We start from the raw sequence: 9,057 nt of genomic DNA on the forward strand, positions 1-9,057 counted from the left end.
AGCAGTTCAGGTCATTCACTAAAAGTGCTTGTTCTGGCTCTGTTGCCATTTGCTTTGCCCTCTTATATTGTAGCTTATCAAAAGCCCTTGATAATGGCAAAGTTTTCTCTTATAAGATTGGAAGCCAGGTTATGATTACTGACAGGTACCTGAAAACATAAGTGCACACTTACAAAAAGAACTTAGAAGGAGGTGGCTAGGAGGGAAAAAAACACGGATACTGGGTTCCAGTAAGCCTTCATATTAAAGGGTCATGTTCACTGTAATGGCATTTAACAAGTGTGATTAAAGGTCACAGAACATTCGCAGAACATTCTTTTACAATGCAGCATCCCACAAGTAGAGGATACCTTTGCAAATGGGCACTTACACCTTTTTTTTTAACCAGAGACACTGCAGGGAAACAGAGGATTGGAAAAAATTCTCGTCCCTAAAGTTAAGTTCCTCTGTCATAGGTAAATAAATGGGAGCCTCTCCTGAATAGATCTGGCTCCCTTGTAAAATTATCACTGCTTTTGCTTGCTACACCTCAGGCTGTGATTGGTATTGTGCTTAGCCAGCTTCTTTGAGTTCTCAATGTCTATTTTATTCCATGATACTTTGTACTTTTCTTTTCTTTACCCCTACTAGTTTCTTCCTTTCATTTAAATACTTGTTGTTTATCTTTGTCAGGAAAGGGTGGTCAGGCATGGAAACAGGCTGCCTGAGAATGTGGTGGAATCATGGTCCCCGAAGTTTTTGATCATTTTTTGATGCAGATATGGTGCTTAGGGACATGGTTAAGTGCTGAAACTGGCAGTGCTCGGTTAATGGTTGGACTTGTTGATCTAATAGGTCTTTCCTAGTCTTAACTATTCTACTAATCTGGGTCTGTGTAGCACAGCAATGACCCACCATCCTTTCTGCCTCACAAAGTAGCTCTTGCCTACAATGACACCAGGCTGAGCTCATTTTACTGCTACAAGAAATAATTCACTTTTATGGTGTTTTAGAGGACTGTAATGAAAGCTTCCTTAAGCAAAGGGCAACAAAGTGATTTGGTGACCAGGGACTTAAACAATAGTAAGATTTGGCTTGAATAATCTGTCTCTTGGTTCCCTCCTTTTCTGGAAGAATGTAAATTGTGCTTCTCTTTCCTCATGTAGCCTGCTCTGTAAGTTAAAGTTAGGAGTAAGGGAATGTCTCACCTTCCTTGTGCTCTATGGGCTAGCATAGCCAGTAACAACCTACCTTCAAATTAGAGTGGGAAGGTAAACTGAGGAGGTGCCTCACCACCCCCACAGAGAAGAATTTCCTCCTGGTATGTAATCTGAACCCACCTCCTTTCAGATTGACTCCTTTAACTCTTGCCCTCTTGCAGCTCCTCGGCAGCTCTCCTGCAGGCTGCCTTCAGGCCCCGGCAGGTCTCCATGGGGCTCCCCCTCAGCCCTCTGTTCACCTCCCACTGCCATGGGGCTCCCCTCAACCCTCTGCTCACCTCCCTCTGCTGCTGGTCCAGGCCCAGCCCTGTTCTCCTCATAGCAGTGCGCTTCCAGAGGGGCATGGCACATGGGTTGGTGCACTTGCAGGGGCTGAGATTTCTCATTTAAAGCAGGTGGAGACTAATGATAGGCTGTTCTATGGGAATGTTACAGACTCGGCTGTGATTAGAGAGTAGGTCGCTGAGCTTCAACACATGAAACCTGTCCCTTGTGTTTTTCAGTGAAGTTGGATGTAACACAGAAATAAAGTGGTGTCAGCTTGTGTTGCATTACCAATTATCATGCGCTTTTGAATGAAGGTATGATTGGTTGGCATGTCCAAGTAATCTCTTGACTCTGTGTTAAGAAGCTGTTGCACCAAACATGGTCTTCATTTAACCAAACATGCTCATTCCTACCTATGTCTTAAATGTGAAGGAAAGATTAAACATGAAATCTGGAAAAATTTTTTTACACTAATGTTTCAACTTAATTTCTAATCAAATCTTAAACAGCTCACTGACTCACAGATTTAATCTAACATATCATTTTCATTGTTTTCTTGAAGATCTATATGACAATAGCGTTACAGAGTTCTTTGTGCCTAAGATACTTGGCTTCCCTTATCATAAAGCACTCTACTACTGATCCTGTGCATTTCTGCAGCTTAGCTCTTTGCCCTGCCGTGTGTTGTAGACTAATTCCCAAGAATGAAAGTACATTGCAAAACAAAAGAAGGAAAACATTCTCAAGGCTTTATCTTGACCTGAACGTTCATGCTGACTTACATGATGCAAGTTTTGAGTAATTAATGTACCTTTGACAAAGCGAACACTAGGGTCAAAAAAAGAATCCAATGTAAATGTTGTGATCATCATACAGTGGCTGCCTCTGTTTAATGTAGCTTCATATTTCATTGTGTCAGGAAGGTTGCAAATAATTTTTTCTCAGAAGGTCAGAGAAAGAGGTGCAGTTGGAGTATTAAAAAAATAGTAAACAACTCCCTGGGAAACTAGTAAGAGAAGGCATATGAAGCCATAACCTTCAGATGAGCCTCAGAAAAGGCACTGCAGGTTTTCCCAGACTGGAAGTTCTTCATGAGAGCATTCCTTCTGCAGCCATAACATCCTTTGGCTGCCTTGTCTCAGTCAAAATGAGGGCAAGGGTTTTTTGTTTTCTCTTGTGTTAACTGAGGTGTGAGGGTTAGGGAGACAGACACAAGTCACAACAGGGACACAAAATTCTGATCAAATGTTGAGGTTTTTTTCCCCCCATGAGGTGATCACACACTGGCAAATGTTGCCCAGAGAGACTGTGGACTCTCCATCCTTGAGAGAACTCAGAATTCAACTCAATGTGATGGCCTGAGCAGACATCTGATCACGTGACCTCCAGAAATCCTTCTCAGCCTGAGTTATTCTCTGAATTTCTGTCTTATAAAGGTGACATGCCATCTTCCTGACACAGAGGGACTTTAGTGAGCAAAGGGCATAAAGAACATAAACAACTTCTCATATGAAATCTGGGAAAACTCAAAAGTGAAAGTCAGGGAAAATCAATTTGTGTGAGATACAAGATCACAAATAGAGATTTGTCTCTCCCACCAACCATATCCCAATAGTCTCATTCCTTTTGTTGATCAGGACTGTGGGGAAAAAAAAAAAAGTTTATTTGTTAGAAGAGGACAAATTTTTCTCATGGTGTTGTCAGAACAAAATAATCTTAAAGTTCTTGAATTAAGACCTTCACATGCTCTTTTTGTTTCATATTTGTCTGAGTTTTTGGATCATTTAATTGCAGATATCCTTAAACCTTAATGCACAGGATCCTCGGTGGGCATGGCAGCAAGCCTCAGTTTTTCACTTGCACAATTCCTACTTTCTCCACTCCACCAGAAAATGTGAAATAGAATAATTTAAATTCCAATAAAACTCTTTTCACCTCATCCCTATCTTCCTATACAATGTCCCAGTCAAAGAAGGCTGAAAATAGCTCTGTTCTGTAAACCTGTTTCTTTAATGAAAGTGGATTATTGTCTGGAGACAAGGAGAGTTTCTCTGAGCTAAAAATCTCAGATTCTAAGAAAATCTCTCTGTGGTTTGCCTTAGCTTCCATGTGTTCATTTCCTGCAGGGAAAACACCCAAAACCAAACATGCAAACTGGCATAACTCCACTCTTTGAAAGATCCTCTGTCATTTTCAGTCTCAAAACCAGGTTGCGCTGACAATGTTTCAGTGAATTATTTGCCCATTTATTAATCAAAAGTCTGATCAATATTTGTGCATGTCTCTATAGACAAAGGGAGATGAATTATTTTCTTAGAGCTGTCTAGTTTTCTTGGGCTTCACTAAATTGGCAAATTACGTATATACACACAAGAAAACAAAGAGAGAGGAATTGCAAAAATTAAGATGAGCACGTGCCAGAAGAATGTGCTGTCACTCTGCTATGGCAGACAAGCAGCTGTTTTGCCTCCTCCTCCCCCTCAGGCCTTGGGGCATGTACATTACATCTCCAATATTGGCCTCTTCCCCCATCAGGGAGGTCACTGACCTGACCCAGCTTTCACTAGTGTATGCTCAATACATTAAACATTTAACAAGGTGATAAGAGCTCAGGGGATTAGCATTTGGAGGAAAAGGGTATGACATCTAAAACTAGCTCTTAATTAATAAAAATGGACATAAGCGATCTGTTTCAAAATCTATATTTAGAAGGAATGGGATAAAAAGCAGGTTCTGTTTGGTTTTGCAGGAGGGAGAAAAGAGCATGGATGGGACCTGTAGTTGGATGAAAGTGGTAGCTGTCTGGGGGCCAGTGTTAAGTGTTAACGTGAGAAGAAGCAATGAACATTTTTTATTAACTGGAAACTAGTTAGCTGCAGATTAATTCAACTACCTGCCTCTTTCCACAGTTGCAGAAAGATTAATAGCAGGCCTCTCCTAAAAGGCATTATTTTCCATAACATTTGTCAGAGACAGGTTTCCTGCATGTGTGAATCTACCTAAAGAAGAGTTTCCTGCTTTTAGAATGAATTTCAAATTTCACAGTGTTTATGTTTCCTTTCTAGAGAAAGGAGATTAGGGGATTTTACTGAGACCCATTATTTAAAGCAATGCACTTTCTTGTGGTTCATTATGATTTTTTGTAATATTTTAGTAAAAACAATGTTTGAAAGAACCATGAATACTTTTTTTTGCACACAAACACCATAATTGCAAAATAAAAATAAAAACATATAACAAGTATATTCTTTTAACAATGTTTAATATGTACTTGGTCTTTAACACTATGGTGTTTTGATGGCTCATTATTTATAGTTCCAGTTTTTAAGTCTGAAAAAAATGACTCCATTGTATATTTCTGTTAATGTTTACATAATTGCTTATCAAAATAAAGCAATGCATTAGCTAAATGTTCTCAAAAGAGAATAATTATGTGCAATTCAATTACCACTGGAAATAAGGTGACCTTTTTTTTGACTATATGGGTGTAACTGGGTTCTGCGACTGTTTTTTGAGACTTGCTTATATACTGGGTGCTACTGCCATCCCCTGATTTCTCTGCTGAGACAGCTGGGCTTATGAACTGAGTGGAAGGTGCAGGACATTCTGACATGCCCCTGGTCTGACTGATGGTGTGAATAAGGGCATGCTGTAGCAGTGCTCTGCAGAAATAACAGCAAACAGCCTTTGTGATCCTCTGAAGCTTTTTTGCCCTTACTCAAGTTTCCTGAGCACTTGCAGTGTCTCCTGAAACGGCTTGTATGCAGCTGTCAGAGATCAAAACTCAACTTTTTTCCTTCCCTTTATGAAATAAAATGAGTGAATAGTGGGCATTCATAGGGCACAGGCACAAACAGAGTATCTGATGTTTGTAATGCAGAGCATTCATTAATAATGAAAAAATAGTTCCCAGTATTTGTTTATTGATACTTAGAAAAGGTGAAATGTGTTTTCATGCTTGGTTTTTTAAACACACTGATTTTTCTACCTGGAAATTTTAATTTTCTTTTTGCTGTCATTTTCTATAAGGCTTTATCTCAACTCCCATGCAGATTCTGTATTACTCTGCTACTAATTTCCTTTTATGACCTGTCCTAAGGAAATAAAACCTTGGTTTTACTAATGTCTGTGTTCAGTTTCCCCATGGAGTAATTTAATAGTGTGTCACAAAAAACCGAGAATAGTAGTGGGCACAAGTGAAAAATGCATATATATTGTTTGCTTTTTGTCTGCTTTTTGCCAGGGATAATTACTAGATTCAGCTTTTGCTGATTTTATTTTGAAAGAACTTAATGGTTTGTGTTAGTGGAAATTAACTTGAAATGCAACTAGTATAGGTTGAGAGCAGCAAAATTGCTTAATGTACACATTAATGTGAATTTACAGAGAAACTCTGCTTCACAGAAAAGATGAACATTTCAGGGAAATAGCCATCCAGGAATAAACAGCTGGAAACAACCATAAGATGACACACTCCTAGAATTGTGGTTTGGGATTGAGGGGTGTGGGGGTAAGTTGGGGCTTCTGTGACTAGTCAGTGGTTTTTACCATGTGCCAGGAACAAAAGCAACTTTTACTTCTGTGAGATTTTCACTAATGAATCATCTCTAAGGGTAGTGGCTGCAGGTAAAAGGTAAAACCAATAATGCATAAAAATAGCAGTAATGGACAAAACACTTAAGAGAGAAAGAAAATTATGTCTCCCAGCAATATGCATCATCGAGTGGCATGAGTTTTCTTTCTGCTGGGAGCTGCTTTCCAAGCAGGTGACACTGAGGCTGGCAGAAATGACTGCCAGAACCAGACTTGGATGTCAGAAGTCAGGTCGACATGTGGCAGTTCTATGACTGAAGAATGAGACCTCAAGCAAGGCAGGCAGACAACTCGACACTGCAGGAGTTTGAATCACAAACATCTCATTAATCCATTTTTAAGCAGCATAGCAATTAACAGGCATAAGTGTGTCTAGCATTTTGCTGGTAGGCCCTGACAGCTCACCTTTTAGTCAGCTGTGGAGTTGACTCATCCCTAGCATTTGACTGCCAACAAGAAGTCTATGCTGCCTTATACAACCATGTATTAGCCTAAATGTCTTACTGTTCCCACCACTAGAGAAGAGTGAGGCTCATCCCAGCTACTTATCCAGCCAAGACACTGTGGGGCGACAAGAATAAAAAGATGGGCCAGGGCCTGTGACCACACACTGGCCTGGCAGTACTGTGCCCGATGTTTTAGGCCTGAGATAAGGAATGCTTTTGTCAAGCCATGTGAAAGGCATTTGAATGTTTAAAATCTAATCTAGTTTGGGAAAAGCCAGATTAGCAGCAGGGCATGTCTTTAACTAGAAGCATGAAAGCTCAAAACTGACAGACCCTTTTGACTCACCCAGCTGGGCATACTACTGCTGGCAACTATGTCAAAACACAGCCTATGATCAGCTCAGAGTTATGCCCATCTGTTGGGATAATAGTGGCATTAACCAACTTTCCGTGTATTTGGATAACTTCCAAACACGTTGTGCTCCTAGCTGCAGGGGGCAAACACCAGGCCAAGAGGTGCCTTTTATGGGCAGCCAGGATAGTTCTGCATGAAACATCTGTTTTCCAAGAGGTCCTGTGTGTCTAGTGTAGGGCACTGTTCATTTTGGACACTGCATTGGGGTGGGGGGAAGTTCATACATGAACCTAGCTGCCAACAACAGTGATTGTTTTAAGAGCATCTCAGTGTGCCAGAATACAGGCTGTAGGCAAATACTGTCTACCAGTGTTGCAGTGAGAGAGCTGTGGAGCTTACGAACAAAATGAATCACAGAAAGGGACATAAGGCTGAAAACCACAAAAGCCTTTTGTGACTGGTCAGCCAGGAATTCACATAAACCTGGAAAGTAATTTGTGCCTACCAGTATAGCGCAAAATGGAAAATAAATATGTGACTATTGCGGGTGAAAGAAGCATACGTATTGTAAAAGGTGTGTCAGGATTCCCTTTCGGCTTGTGAGATTGATTTCTGTGCTAGCAGACGGATTGCAAATGGGTCATGATACCCTTACAGCCCAGGTTTAGTGCAGCCAAGGCAAACATGAGTGTCCTAGCGTCACCACGTATTCTCAACACACCTGTACACGTGGGACTACAAACTGAGGTGTGAGGTGTATCAGGAAATGTGAGGCCTTGTGACATACATCAGTAAGTTTTCCTGCAGTAATTTATATAGTTCAGCTGTAAATTTGCTTACCTGGTAGCAGGTCATTCCTTTGCCTGTACCCCGCTTCTTCTGCTAGCTAAATTGCTGGATGATTTAATGGTTAAATTTAATGGCTTCTGTTATCAGTTTATAGCTGAGATGTGTATTAATGTAAAGAAAATAGACAATATATTCAAGTCCTTACTGGATAATGTAAGCAGTGTTTGTCAAGTATAGCTATTATTTTTCTATAATAATTCTCTAAAATTTTATATGTTTTAAGAAATAAACAGCTTGTGTTTTTTATTACTTTGACTGAGAAAACACAATATATTTGTGCTGGAGCCATCAGTTTCCTAGCCTAGTTTCCTGTTGTTCTAAGCAAAAATAAAATACAAGAACTTTTGCTCTTTGACATTAGAAAAATGAGATTCAACATGCAGATGAAAATGTAGACCTAATTTTCAGGCACTTGTTTTTTAATATTTTAGTCTGATTGTTTGAACTGTTTCGTGTCACTCACTGGCAGTAGTCAGTACTGCCAGTACTGGCAGTAGTGGCTTGTAGTCAGCAAAGCTTGAAAAAGAGAAAAGAAAAAGAGGAACAAATTTCAAAACTGAAGGAACAGCTGCATTAGTTCTCTACTATGGCAAACCTAAGCAAAATACCAGAAAGCACCAGATAATTTAATAAGGTAATTGCATATGAGGCTTAAGCTAAACATATCAGACAGATATGAATGATACTATTGTGTTATGCTGCTGGTTTGCTAGGAAAGCATATTTTAAAAGACTGTGTAAATCTAAGTTTTAATTTGATAGAAAAAAGATCCCAAACCCTCAACACATGAAAATTACTATGAATTGATTTATAGGATTTTGTATATATTTTTCTAGAGCTGATCAGCTAACTTTTAAGCGTTAGCTTTCACAGACAAGGATAGTATTTTCAGTTTGAAGGCTTCTTCCAGAAGAAGGTCAAGGATAGTAACACTCTCTTAAACATATATCTCTTCTGATAGTCTGTCTACAGTGGTAACTACATAGACTGCAGCATGTGTTTAAGTTGTAGAATTTTGTGTCCATAGTAAGCATCAGAGTGAATTCCCTAAAGTGAATTCTGGTTAAGACCTATGTTTATTTGTACAAACCATGTCAGTGAAATGGTAAAGTGCATAGCTGATTCTGAAAGGATGGAAACTTTCAGCTGAGTTTTACTTGAGTTCTGTTTTTAAAGGAAAAAGTTTAGAAAAATACAAGAAAAAGTCAAAGGTGATGGCTTTTGTATATAGAAATATAGGCCAACATGTCAAACCAAACATAATTTTTCAGTTGAGGTCTATATGTTTTATCACTAGCTAATCCCCTAGACCACTGTAGACTAAAGGAAGCAAATACAACCCCAAAGG

This window comes from Vidua chalybeata, chromosome Z (genome assembly GCF_026979565.1).
Source record: "Vidua chalybeata isolate OUT-0048 chromosome Z, bVidCha1 merged haplotype, whole genome shotgun sequence".
In the NCBI taxonomy this organism is placed as follows: domain Eukaryota; kingdom Metazoa; phylum Chordata; class Aves; order Passeriformes; family Viduidae; genus Vidua; species Vidua chalybeata.